The sequence below is a fragment of the Strix uralensis genome, chromosome Z (genome assembly GCF_047716275.1).
Source record: "Strix uralensis isolate ZFMK-TIS-50842 chromosome Z, bStrUra1, whole genome shotgun sequence".
NCBI lineage: Eukaryota > Metazoa > Chordata > Aves > Strigiformes > Strigidae > Strix > Strix uralensis.
This window is the reverse complement of record NC_134012.1, coordinates 39,006,689-39,021,257: the sequence shown is the minus strand read 5'-3', so window position 1 is coordinate 39,021,257 and position 14,569 is coordinate 39,006,689. Positions and strand designations below refer to the sequence as shown.

Here is a 14,569-nt window from a genome sequence, read left to right as displayed (position 1 = left end):
GACTGAAAAATATTAAACAAAGCTGTGATAACTCAGAAGCCTACAAAGAGCATTTGGAAGATACAGGAGCATTTCTAGAACTTCTACAAACTCAAGACAATAAAATGCTCGTTGCTGGGCTAAAGCATCACAGCAGCACCTAGGTGAGGACATCACACTTCCCAGGACCAAAGTTCAGGAATAGGGACAAAACAAACCTCTCTTTCAGGCAAGAGAAAAGGCACACCAAATGCATTCAGGCAACTGAGGAAGTGTCTCGACTGGCATCACAAGATACCTCTGCTGAACCAAGGCAGACAGAGGCATTTTAACATCACACCTTTTCTTGAGTTTTTCCCACTTAATCTTAAAGTGACTTACAAAGCTGACAGCATTTCTGTGGCCTGAGCTTGGCTTCTCTAGTAGACCCTAGTATAAATTTTATACCTATCTTGGGAGGCAGTGAGCACTCCCTGCCAAACCCCAAGAGCCCTCAAGTCCTGGCTGCTTCAGTCCTGATGCTGTGAAGTGTGGGATGTAGGTGAGTAGAGGGCAACATAAAAAAAGGGTCTGTGGCAAGACAACGGAGAAGCAGTACAGGGGACAGAGGTGTGTAAGAGACGGGGGCATTTAGAGAGAGTCCGACAGAGACATGCATTCCCCACGTTACACTTCAAACAGAGCATTGTCTAGGAATAAAACTTCACACCTGCATGTGCACACTGCAATGGAGAATCAAGGTTCCTCCTTCCTCCACTCAGCAACTCCCAGCAAAACAGCCTGCCAAAAATCTCATTCCTGCTTGAGGGGATCCACTTTAACAACCCCCTAAACACCAACTATTTCTCACTTTTTCCCTGAGGTAAAGGACAGGGGAGGCACACCTGGAGAGGGAATTAAGGTGGCTGCAGCAATGGGAAATGATGATAGATGACTGTCATGGGGGCGTGCTGGGTGGAGAACACCATGCTGACACCAGGGATGGACCAGCACACAGCCACACAGGACACACAGAACAGACTCAGCCTTTGTCCCTTATCTGCTCCCTTCTAAACACTGAAACGTGCAGAGGTTTTGAAAGAAAAGCTTTCAGAAGTAGTTTGCAAAGGAAGTTTAACATTATTCTGCTTAGAAAGGGCTCTGTTCTGAAGGATGCAGAGAGCGTGCACCACGCAGTGCCCAGCACTTACCTGTGTCATAGTGAACTACCAGGGAACTGGAATGATCCCCAGTCTTCAGCGGGTGAAACTCCACTGTTACTTGCATGGCATCGCCAATCCCAAGAGTTCCAATGGACGGCTTGACAGAGAAGGGGCTGCAACGCAGAGAAAGAGACACATCAGGGCTACTGTGGGCGATTCGGGGACTACACTCCTTTTGCAGTCTACTCCACTTCAGCTCACTTGTGCAAGCAAAAAGCAAACAAGCCACAGTCAGTAAAAAAACCCAGAACATAGAGGATCAGAAATGGCTCTACTGACTCTCACTTCTGAAGAGATCCAGCTCTCCGAACATCCTGTGGTGTCAAACGACCTCATCTCCCCCATACTCTGCATCCCCTTCTCTGCAGGGAGGCTCAGGAGTCCGACCGCTAGCAATACAGACAGAGGATGGGTTTTGAGGAGCACAGAGATGGTGAGAGCTATCTGCCTGCACAACTTGACACTGACTTCCTCACGAATCTGTCTTTTCCTGCCACCTATAAACTCCACCTCAAGAGATGCAAATGTCAGGGCATTACTTGTCCCAGTGAGACTGCAGCCTAGGAATCAGACAGGGAGAATAAGTGTCCTTCTGGAAGACCAGAGAATAATTATGGTTTAATTTGCAGAATTCACTTTTTTACCTTGAAAACATCCTAGTTTAGCCTAAGAAAGGGCATGTTTTATCGGCATTACAACGAAAGCTGCTCTAAGAAAAGGAACAATCAGAAAAAGCTGAATAAGTGCAAACGCAGATTAGAGCAATACAATGACACGGAAACAAGACACGGAAGGGGGATCCCATTTACATCCTGAACCATTAAACCCCTGGCTACATGAAGTGCCATTACCAGGAGCACATCAAGGCGAGTTTAACAGGAGGTTTTCTGTGTATTCACAAGCACTGCAATCTGGGACTCTGGGTTGTAATCCAAGCTCAATAACTGTTTGCTTGGCCCACCAGGCAAATTCTGTGCAATGCATTGAAAATAATTATGAAAATGTGTTGGGGTACTTTGAATTTAATATGAGCAATTGTTATTTGTCACCAGGTAAATGGCTCTTGGCTGACAGACACAAAACTCAGTGCTTTAATGCAAAGGGACAAGTCAAGTGAAACATGCTTCTGCAGCTGGGGTTCATGGCTCTTCTACAGCCCCACTTAGAAAACAAAAGTTATTTGGTTTAGTGCTTTGCTGGTGGTCAATTTGTCACCTTAAAAACATGTTCTGGAGAGTTTTACCATGATTAGAGAATGCAACACACACAAAAATATTGAGAACAACTGGAGCCATGCGCAAGCTGAACTTCGCTCATGTAAGTAGTGACAGCTGATGAAATTGCTGGAGTTTCTGCTCATTAAGGAGATATCGCTGCAATTAGGGGCCTGACCTGTTCCCATTACAACCAGCGAGAACATTGCCACCGAAGCACGGGGCCTGCAATGTTTGTGTGCTGGACCTGAGACTCTGGAGAGAGAGGAGGAAAGACAAGGCACCACCAGCCTCAGAACTAGGCTGTTCTACACGGTCCTGAATCCGCACTGATGGTTATGGCAGGACTGCTGCAGGTCTCTGCCAGGGCTTGGGTGGGACCATTGCCTGGTGTGGGAAAGGCAGAGATTTTGTTTGTTTCCTTTTTTTTTTTTTTTTTTTTTCCGAAATGTTGCCAGAACAGAAAAGCTGCTAGTTAAGGGGGATCCCGGGCAACACTTCAGCACTACCTCCCATCCCATCACCTTCCTACTCCTTCCCCATGGCTACATACTCCTGCCCTCAGATGGATGGGATAGGATGGGAATAACACTCCTGAAGATATCTTCATCTTTTCAAATTGTCAGAAGAAGAGGATCCAACCAAGTTCAGGACTCAGTTCTCAGGACTGAGAAACGGAGCACAAATCAGACACTGCATGTCCTACATCCCACCCCATGCTGTACCCACAAGACAACTCTCTTACTGCTGTAGCAGGAGCTCGTTATTCCTCACATGGACCTGGTTCTCCAAGACCCAAGGATGAAAGCTCCATGGTTAAATTTAACTCCCCTGAATTTCAGTCACCGTCACTAAGCTGTTGCCTGTAGCCTACAGATAAGAAGAGATGCCAAGGAGACACCCCTGACACATTGTCATAGCCAAATGAAAACCACTGCTGAGAGATGATGCTAGTGATTTAGACGTTGGCTTTTTATCCATTAAGTGTGACCTGTTCTTTAGGATAATTGTCATCCTGTTAGACCTACCCTTCTAATGAATCACTACTGCTCCTGAAAGATACAAAAGATAAGGTTTGGAGGTTTTTTAATAGCTCATTTTCTTCTGACATGCTTTTTAACTATGTCCGTTTGTAGGTTTGCTTTGTTGTACGACATCTAAACTTTCACAAGTCCAGATCTCCCAATGGCACCTTGCAGTCCCCAGCTTGTATAAACTTATCTAGCCACACCAATTTAGGAGAGACCTGCACATCAGCACTTGCCGAGATCTGGCTTGTTATTGCCCTTCAGAAAGAAAGCAACACTAGATTTGTAAGCAATTTCATAATGATATATTTTGGCATTTACATCTTGCTTACTTTCACCATCTTGACAGCTGGGCATCCCATGATGATACCAAAGGCCAAATGCTCCTGACAGAATTGAGAAACACAACTGACAAGTGAACAAAGCTGGCAGTTCTGTGGCCCAGGCCCTCAAACCACCATGCCGCCTGTTCTCCTGCAACCACACCTTTGGCACATGCAGTGTGCAAGGAGGCTGCAATACGCTTCAAGTGCCGTGGCATCTTTATCTTCTGCAGCCAACCTTTCTTTGGTCTATTGGTGCACTATAAAATCATTTGAGTTTGGGAGAATTGATTTCATTACAAGCTACCTCCAAACCCAAGGAAGACAGTAACATTACCGGAGATTGAATTGCCTCTTCTGTCCACTAAGATCTATTGCAGGTAAAAAAACAAAGGTCGTTTAATCTTCACATATATTATTTTTTAGTAATGGTATAACAGCCAAAGTCAAGCAGTATAGCCATTCCAGTAAACCCAGTCTGCTACAGTCAAAGCATCCAAGACTCCATCTCCGTGCTGAGAAATCCTGTGTGGAGTCAGCATCTCGCAAGCTCTGTATTTCCCTCTTTCACTGCACCTAGGCTCTATTTTCATGTCCTTGGATGGTCTTTGCACGTCCTATGGTAACTGGCCAATCTCACGCCTCCACGTAGCGTATGGGTATTACAGGGAGGGATGCAAGGGGGCTTGAGGCACTGTGCCTCGCAGGATCATTTCCTGAGCTTTCAGAGCTTGCTGGGGACATTCCTAAATGGATCTTATCTCGGACTGATCCCCTCTAGCCCCATAGCATGGCATAGCACAACGTCAGCAATGTCAGGAAAAGGCAGTGCTGCACTGAGATCTGCTTCCAGACACCATTTTCAACTCGAATGTACTGGAATGACATTTATCTCTGTGAATGTCATGGAGCAGAAACTCATTATCCTGCCTTAACAATGAGACAACAGGAAGAGACTTTCTCTATTTATACTATTATTATTATTTATTACCATGCTATGCAGTTAAGAGCTGGGTATGGACATGCAGAGGGAGGAGAGGCACAAAGCCAGACTGCATAACAGGGAGTGCTTTGGTGGTTTTCTCCCTTCATGAAAAAGTGGTCAAAATGCAGCCATGCTTCTGGTAGAAACCATGGCAAGGGAGAGCTCCAAACAGGGAACAGCAGAAGGATGCTGAATTGGCCCCGTGGCTTCACTTAAGAGCTCTTCCCTGGAGGGAAATGCACAACAGAAAACATCAAAGCCTTTAGATAAATGAGTAACAGGCAGGGAACATCATCATGAAGTGACCAGATGCAAGAGCTGAGCTCTCAGTACTGAGGGGAAAGGTTAGGATTGGAGATGGGCTGAAAAATGCACTGAAGGTGAAGGCAAACAGGTTATGCTTGGTGCCACAGAGAAGGAAATCCAGAGAAAAGCTGCAAGGAAACATGATATGAGCAGCACGATGGACTAGGAAATGGTGGCATCTGCAGCTGACTTGTGAATGGGCAAGAGCCTGAACATGCTCAGGCCAGAACACAAGTTTAAATTGTTTAGATAGAGAATAAAGGATACAGAGGTCACCTGATGGATCTAAGCTTACACAGATCTCTCACTCCCTTCTACGCCACTAATCATCCTCCTCCTCCTCTCACATGCAAGCATGTGTTTTTAAATACTCTTTTAAGAGTATTTAAAAAGAAATCTGAATGAAAGTCAGGGCAACTTAATTAGAATAAAATGCTACTTATAGTCAAAGATTTAAATCATCTGTTTGAAATGTCAAAGTGGCTTTCAAAAGTTCACAATGAAATGGAAGAGATGGCAGATGTCATCAGCTGACAAAGGAAATCATACCAGCTTTCCATCCCTGTACACATCCAATCCAGTTGTTCAGAATATTTTTTTGTGTAGTTTGAAATAAAACGTTTGCAATGCTTCCCATTTCTTTATTGCAAATCAGGACTGAAATATTTAATTGCTGAAGTTCAGAAACTCTTAAAATCCATATCAAGCAGGATTCGACATGTGCTGTATCACTCAATAGAAGAGTTGGAGAGTACATTGCAAAAAGATGCTGGACTTCACTGAGTATTTATTTTGGTGGCAACAACTAGATCTGGAGATCCCAGAGGAAAACTGTGCAGTGATTTACAAGTTCCTGCCTACGTGTTTCCACAGGGAAAAGAAGAAGCCTCCTTAAATAGCATCCTAGAAGCCTGCTTAAATAACCTTGACAAGCTTTGGTGGAAGCTCCTCTTAAACCCTCACGTTTCACAAGAGAGAAGTAAAGAGTAGCCTTTTGAGCCCTGTTTTCCTGGAGAAGAAGCTGAAGCAACTCAGGTGTACCAAGTCAGAGCGCTGGTCTTTGCTGCATTCTTGACCTCAGCTCCTACACCAAGACCTCCATGACGAAGCAACTCACCACGAATTACCAGCCAACTGAACCACTTTCCCTGCAGCTGCATCACCCTCTCCCATTCAGCAAACTGGGAAACCAGTGACTCTCTTCTGAGACCAAAAGGAGCAGGACAGGCTGTTCACAACACAACTCATGTCAGGCGTTTGATTCGGGACCATCGGAACACCGTGTGCCTGCAGCCTCCCAGAGCGTGGGTGTCTTGGGCCGACACTGGTATGTAACCGTTTCAGAAGGTACTCAGGATCAGGAGGTTGCAAGCTGGATCCTTACAGATTCGAGCACTCTCCAGGAAATCTGGGAGAGAGAAAGCTCTAGAAGAAAAGGCCCCCAACTCACGCACCAGACACTTGCTGCATCTTTTGCCTGTGCCCTCATTAGCATGCTGCTTTGGGGCTGTGGTGCAGTTCTGAAGCCAGTGTCTGCTCATCTCCACCTAAAAGCTCATTCTACTTAATATTTGGTCTCAGGGACCAGACCAAACCTACTGGAAAACAAAGTTCCTGGACCACACAGTGTTCTTGTCAGAGCCTCAATACCAATTACTTTGATCTATGATCTCTAATGGCACTTGCAAATAAAGACACAGCTGCTGGTAAATTCTTAAATGTCTCTCTCACCAGCTCACAGCTTGCCCATTTCTTAACACTGCATTTGGTCTACAGGAACTGAGCTCCTAGAGCTGTCGCCTGCCACGCAGCATCTTACACAGCCCACGGGCAGCCAGGTTGCCTTCCTTCGTTTGCTCTTTCAATCTAACAGAATCACTCTTGCAAGATGCTGTGTCAGAGACACCACTGCAGTACAAAACCTCGCTGCAGCATGCAGAGTTTTATCAAAGGTTGCATCACGCGTTTGTTTTGTTTTTTTTTTTTCTTTTCGTCTAGGTTGGAAAAGACCTTGAAGATCATCCAGTCCAACCATTAACCTAACATTGACAGTTCCCAACTACACCATATCCCTAAGTGCTATGTCAACCCGACTCTTGAACACCTCCAGGGATGGGGACTCCACCACTGCCCTGGGCAGCCCATTCCAACGCCTAACACACTTAGAACACTATAAGCAACAGCAAACCCCATGTGTCCTGCCCGTTTCCAGCTACGGCTGCAATACAGCAGCTCAGATGCTCTGGTTCCTTGTTGTTACTGTTTACCAACCACGTTATCATGCAACAGTGTTTTACACAAAGAAGACGAGTTCCTTTACCTCTCACTGCTGATGCGGTAGCGAGCCTCCCGGTTACCGATGTTGCGAACCAGCAGAGTTTTCTGGGAGCTGTACTTGACTGGACAGACGGAGAAGTTCAGCTGGTCAGGGAAGTCCAGGATAGCTCGGGCACCTATAGCTCAGATTGGCACAATAAACTTTTCCCTTTCTGTGATGCAGGTGAGCTGGCAGAAATAATCCTGCAGGGAAAGAAACAATCTCAGCACAGTGCATTCAGTACCATCCCACGGCAGAAGAAAAACTGCTGTTTTCTATGACTCTAACAGTAGCATCCAGCAATGTCAAAGTACTTTTTACCTTAGCAACCTTTCATTCCTGCAGCATGACTTGAACAGGGCTGTTAACTTGCAAAGAAGAACCAATCCCATTGATTCCCTTGCTTTCACAGCAAGCTGGCAGAACCAGACAAAATTATCTGATACTTTGATTCAGAGGCACCAAAATAGAGCAATTTCATGTAAGGGATTCCAGTAGTAACAAGAACCCGCTTCGATCACCACCGCAGATGATCAAAGGCTCCACTAAGCACCCAGCTGTGCCACAGCACTAACTCCAATCCCAGCAACGCAGTGACCTCACTGACACTGACCAGGGGATGCTCAGGTGCATTTTCAAAAGGACTTTGCCACAGGCACAACCAACACGCAATCTTTGGTGAAATATTTAACAAGCTGGACACGGGAATTGTTTTAATCTCAAGTGAGCGTAGGGTAAGTGTGTATTTCCCACCCCTTCCCAGAGCATTATAGGGACAAGGCTGGGGACACACACCCTTAAAAAGCTATCTGATCTATCTCCCCACCCCAGAACTGGCTCAGCTCTACACCCAAACTATTCTTGCAAGATGTCTGACAAGTACTTAAAAGCACTAACAATTCCACCCCTGCGCTCAGCAGCCTATTCCAGCTCTACCCTAGACTTAAGAGTTCTTCCTGTGTCTAATCTCAGCTTCCCTTTCCAGCTCACCTAGCCTCAGGGGACGTGGGAAATAGCTTTGCTTCCTCTCTGCTGCAGGGTTGATGCCTTGTTAGCATGCCTACCTGAGGCAGGTGGTAGCAGGAGCTGCAGATGGGAGACACTGGGACAGCCCTGCCAGAGCAAACTCAACTGTGCTACTCCCCGGCATTGGCTTGATCACAAAAGAGACAGACAGTTCCCCCAGCTGTCTGGCGTTTAGCAGTAGGAAGGCAAATCAAATCACCCAAATCATTTCACTGTAGGGAGGAGCAGATCCATCTCCAGATGGACGGTGTGCCATTGCAGGGCTGCAAGTATCCCCTTGCCCCCGCTGAAATCACTGGTAAAACTGTTGCAGTAGGGCCAGGAGCCATTACCTCCAGCAGCTCTCTTATCCATGAGTTGATGGAACCTCTGCATCTTATCACTCGCTTGCTGTCCTGATCTTTTTTCCTCGGTGCTTTGAAGCCGTCTGATATTTTTATCATTGTTGAAGCAGCAAGCAGATAATTTGATTTAGGAATTGCACACAACAAACTCTTAACCAGAACAGATTCAGATTCTTCTGTGCTTGGGATTTCCTGCTCTCCCACACCCGCCCCCTCCAAGCCTGGAAGGGACCTAAGGCAGCCAGAGGAGGCACAGACACAGAGCTACTGCTTTAACACAACAACTAACACCCAGCGCTACCCACCAGCTGGGGTTTAAGGTTGCTGTAACAGATGTTGTCACAGCCAAGATGTAAAAAGAATAAAGAAGGATCTTCTTCCCTAGACATATCAAATATTCACACTGGACCTTGCAGAAGGGCTTTTGCTTCTCCTATTTGGAAGGTAAAATACCAGGAAGGGAACTGCAGCAAACGTCCTACAGAACTGAGTATCACATTTCAGAAGAGTGTTTCATCTTCAGCAAGTCTTTCTGAATTAGCAATTTTGTACTCAATCCTGCAGCCTAAGCCATCTAAAATAAAAGGGATGGGCAGCCCATGGGAATTTAAAGCACCTACTATCTGAGTACCCCACCCTGCCATTTTCCTACTGTTCCACATGCATCTTCCCTCGTAAACGCTCAAGGAAGCGCAGGGAGGGAAAGCACAGCCCGTCAGTCCCTGCTGCAGCAGCTAACAGCATCCTGCAGTGCCAAGAGGGGACCAGCTGCAGACTGCCCGACCACAGCCTGGAGCAGACCCCACAGCAGGCTGTGGGCTATAACCAGTGCGTAAAAACCGCGATGACTTCAGACATAATGTTCCGCTGTCTCGCTACCGTGTCCAACACGCTAGGCATTAAGGTGACTCCAGTTTTCAAAGGTGGCGGTCCCCACTCTGATCAGGCTCACTTTGGGTCTTCCAAATAATAGGTCACTTTTAAACAGATCTCTGTATCTACCGTTAGTGGAGCAAACCCATAATCACACAGCACTGGACAGATACCAGAAACCAACACCTTGGGAGGCCGCCCCACCACAGACGGAAGACTCTCTTATCTCTGAAACCAGCAGACATGACACTAAATGTTCCATCACTGAAGGATAAAAATGGCCTGAAACACATAAGAGACTCCAGCCTACGAGAGCATAATCTTCACCATGGGGAAAGCGTTTCCCCCCATTCTAGATCCAGGGCAACCCCACTGGAACCAGGACAGTCCTCAAAACCCACAGCAGATGCCCTGTTCTGAATCCAGCCCAGCAGGTTCAGCTTCCACTGAAGGCACCAACCTCTCTGGACCTCCAGTCTCACCTTGTTCTCCTCAGGGTTGAACTGGATGCGGAAAGTTGAACACATGCCAGGTGCTACCTTACAGCACACACCACCGGGGCTGGTCAACTTGAAGTAAGACGACGTCTCCAAGACAACCTTCACCAGCCGAAAAACCTGCAGGAAAGACAGGAAACTATGATTTTGCCACTCATATGGAAACATGAGGAGAAAATACCTGGCCATGCCCTGGGGACATCCTGCCTTAACCACCTTTCCAAAGCACTTTTAACTCTTGAGGTTGTCACAACCCAGACTGGAAGCCCAGGAAGTCGCAACAGTTCCGTGATCCCCTTGGGTTAAATTAAGGTGAAATGACACCAAACGACCGGTTAAAATGTTTTACTTGCAGTAGAAAACAATTTAAACTTGGAAAAGAATAATAAACAATGTGATCTCTTATAAATCTGTAAGAAATAAAAGAAAGGAAAGAAATAGAAAGGTGAGAAAGAGAGTCAAAGAAATCTGGATCAGCACCCCTGGATCCAGAGTTGTCTCAGGTCCGACCATCTTGCGTGGTGGGTGCACACACAGCAAAGTTTCAGTTTCATCTTATCAGCTGATTAACATACTTCTGCTTCTGGGGCAGAAATGCTCACCTCTCGTCAGGCCTTGTCGCCTCTTCAATGGTGAAGGCACAAAGTCGTTAGCAAGGCAAGCATGGTGTCTGGCTTACACAATAGAGCCACACAGTACCGGGCTTACACAGTGCAGACAGTGATTAGCGGTCTTTGTGCTTGAGGGGAAACTTTTGGTTTCACTCAGTTTCCCCACTCTGAGGCCCACATAAGTAATTTGTCAATACAACTGCAAGGGAGTGGGGGGTGCAGCCTTCCATACACTCCCGCTCCCTCGGGTGACATTCCTTAGACTAATCACAAAGGCCACAGCTTGTCCTGGAGGTTTTCTGTGTCGATGAATGTTTGAGGCATCAATTCCTTCAGTTCCTTACAGAGGTACATTCACCTAATACACCAGGATGGAATCCATCCTGCCAGGGCAAAACAGCTCTAGGCCAGAGGCAGTAGGGCAACGCCCTGCTGTGAAGGAATCACCGAGCAGGTGAGACACCAGCAGCACCGAGCGATAATACCTGAATCAAGTCCACATATCAACCAGCCCAAAGAACCTGCGGGCTTCTGCCTGCACACACCCAAGCAGTCATGCCTCTGGAGGGGGATGAAAGACCTGAAGGCAAAACAGTACCTGTTATACTGGGGGGAGGAAGAAATTCACTACTAACATACTGGGTTTGAGTGGGACAGTCAAGCTGCAGTGCTACAGTCATGCAGGCAGATCAGCAAGAGGAGGAGACACAGACACTGTGGCCCTACTGGGAATAAAAGGAAACCTGAAGAGCAAAACGAGGAACATAGAAAGACAAGGAGACAAGAAACAAGGAGATGGCTAAGGGAATTTAAAGGGGGCTGTAAAGAAGCAAGGGAGAAGCCCAATACACTACAAGGAAAGTCTGATGCAGAAGATGAGAGCGGTCAACTTGCCAAAATGATGGAAAGCCAGACAACCCCCCAGGCTGGGCCTATCAATTATGGGCTTCAGAGGCATTTTCTGCCTTGAGATACATGACCAGCACTGACTCACAGTGTGGTTTCATTATTAAAAGCCACTCTCGGCTCTCTGGAGGCTCTTGCTGCCTGGTGCCTGTAGCCAGGCAGCTCCCAGTGCAGGCAAGGCAGATTTCTGGGAATTCCTCCCCACACCCAGGAGTCCAGGCAGGCACCTTGCTGCAAGTTTCTGCCCTCTGGGATACCACAAGCACAGACGCAGCAAATAGGTGTTTTCTAGCACACTGATATCAACCCTTGAGCATCAAATCTCATCTCAGAAAGTCTAAAACAGGCAATTTTGACTGACAGGCAGCTTCGCTGATAAACAACAAACGCATGTGAGGCTTGGGAAAAATGGAGGTTCATTCTTCACCACCCGCTCGAGCCTGATAACCCATGGCCAAGGCAGTCCTGAAGTCTCCAAACGTCCTTTGCTCCCAGCAGTGCCCTGGGACAGCGAGTTCCAGGAGCCAATTTCACACTGCAGACAAACATTTTGGTCACCAAGTCCCTTGGGAGATGAGCTAAGACCTTCAGCAAAAGCCACCCAGAACATCGCTGAGGGTGGTGAGGAGCAGCCTGAAGACAGAAAAGCAATTTTACAACACACAGGGAAGAGCAGTAACTATACAGCAAAGCACTTCTGTATTTGAATGATTACAGAGCCTCTATCTGGAATATATACTTTGCTGTCAGCTGGATTTTTATGGATCAGACAACCTCAGGCTACCATGCAGTATAGGTCAGTGTGATTTGGAGGAATCTGTGAAACTGGTGAGAAAACTTTGAGACAGAGTACAATGTTGCTGGACATCACCAAAAGCCAACAAAATTAGAATATAACCACTTCTCTTGGGTTTATCATCTCTATGCTTGTATACTTAAATATGCCAAGGATTTTCCTTAAAGCTGATCTTACTTTTACACCAGAGCTGTCCAATGGCTGAGGTCTTACTAGCTTCAAAACTAACTCCTTTTGGAAAAAATCAACAGCTCACACATTGCCTCCCCTTTACAGGGCATAAAAATCACAAGGTGCAGCTGTACAAGTTTATTATTTCTTACTGGGAATAGCAGACATGTTGATGCAGATGTTCTTTTCCACTGGAGGAAGCATGAATAGAGCAAATTGACTGTTTGCCTGTTGGCTGGTACTTGGCAACGTCAAATACTTTGAAGTGCTGTCTGGATAACAGAGCAGCTGAAGCCAAAAGACTTAATGGGAACAAAGCAGAGCTATAGGAAAAAAAGAGAAGCTGAGGCACATTTTAATCAGGACAGAGGATACCACAGCAAAGAGTGCCCAGAATCAGCGAGGACCCCATGAATGGTATCCCTTGGACAGGGGCACCCACGCTGCTCTTTCCAGTATTCCCAAGCTAAACGCCAGGCCAGGAATGGCGCAGGACTCTCCAGGAACAACTGAGGGACCACCCTGCAACTGTCTTTGCCAAAGGGTCTTCCATTTCCAACCATGTCCCTGTCAAAACCTGTTATCTCAGAATACGTTTTGACTTCTCTTGCTGTTCCCCCACCTGCAACATGCCCTGACAGCTTTTTTTGTCCACTTGTTTGTTTTCCAACAAGACTGGTAGATTTGGAGGGGGGGTTAATTCACGTGCTCTCACGTACACTTCCACCTGCCCATCCTGCCCTCCTCTCACGTACACATCTTACTCTTTATTACAGAACAGTATCTTTAATTACACCTTTCTTTTTCTGAACATTCTCTGCTTCCAGCACACTTACTCTTACGTGTCAAGAGAAACCCTTGCATGTACAATGTTCTCTCCCAGAGCACCTTCCCACTCAGCTCCTTTCCTCCCTCCTGTCTTTTCCCACCAGCTGCTCTTGGCACATGCCTCATTCAAGCAAACGTTTCCCCTGCCGAAATTCAAAAGGTCTCAATTTTCCTCCTTACAGTGCAACAACACTGCTGGCATTTTTCAACTTCTCCCTTCTCAACTTTCCTGGGAAATCTCAAACGATCACAATTTTTTCAAGTGAAGGTGGAGACCTTCAAGAGAACATTACTCTGGATGTGCTGTGGTTCTCCAAAGGGAAAGCAGAGAGCCACGTTGCTTAGAAAAACCTGAGCAGAACTGCATTAACCTTAGCAGGAGCCTAAAGTGGCACCTAAAGGCCTCCCACTGCTTCTGCTAAATCAGTCCGTTTCCCCTGCTGCTTCAAAACACCCTTCCTGGAGTGCTAATGCCACTAACCATAACTTCCTCCAGCATGGAGAAGGCTCAAGCCCTGGGCTTTGACAGTGAGCTGCACAGAGGCAGCTAAACAGGCTGTGAGAGGCAGAGGTGTCCTGCCAGAAACCGAGATTAACCAGGGAGCCACCAGCACATGGTGCACACTCGAGGTAAAGCAGGAGAGCAGAAAGAACTGTACAACCCTCAACATTCCCATCAATCCAGGGCTTTCAAGGGGAAGGACGCTGACTAGAAAAGCTCCTTTGAGTTAGATACCACCAATGCACGGCCAAAATCAGGGGGAGGATTCCCAGCATGGGAAGATTTCCACCGTCTTGCAAAATAAAGGTGGTGAGACATTTTATTCTGGATGTGCTGTGCTGCAGCAGGTAACTTGTTATGCTGTAAACCACAGGAATTACACTGCTCTCCTCTTCCAGCACAGTGTTAAAGCTCCGCATCCCAGCACTTACCTTGTCAGTGTTCCTCAGAATCAGTGGCACTTCGTAGAACTCGACGGGGACGTAGTTCTGAAATACCACCTCTGAAGGAAAAGGCTGAAACAAGCTCTGCTCCAGGTCAACTGCTGAGAACTGGAGAGGCAAGACAGAGCGGTGAGAGGAGGGTCAGCTGCTGGGAGAAAGATTCATGAAAGAATCCTACCGATCTCCAGTGGAGTACAGTCTCTTGGTGAGTACGTCCA

General features: G+C 46.7%; 1 pseudogene; it reads right to left on the bottom strand.

The window, feature by feature from the left end:
• LOC141938240 (hydrocephalus-inducing protein homolog) overlaps positions 1-14,569 on the bottom strand; it is a 118,663-nt pseudogene that overhangs the window by 31,678 nt on the left and 72,416 nt on the right.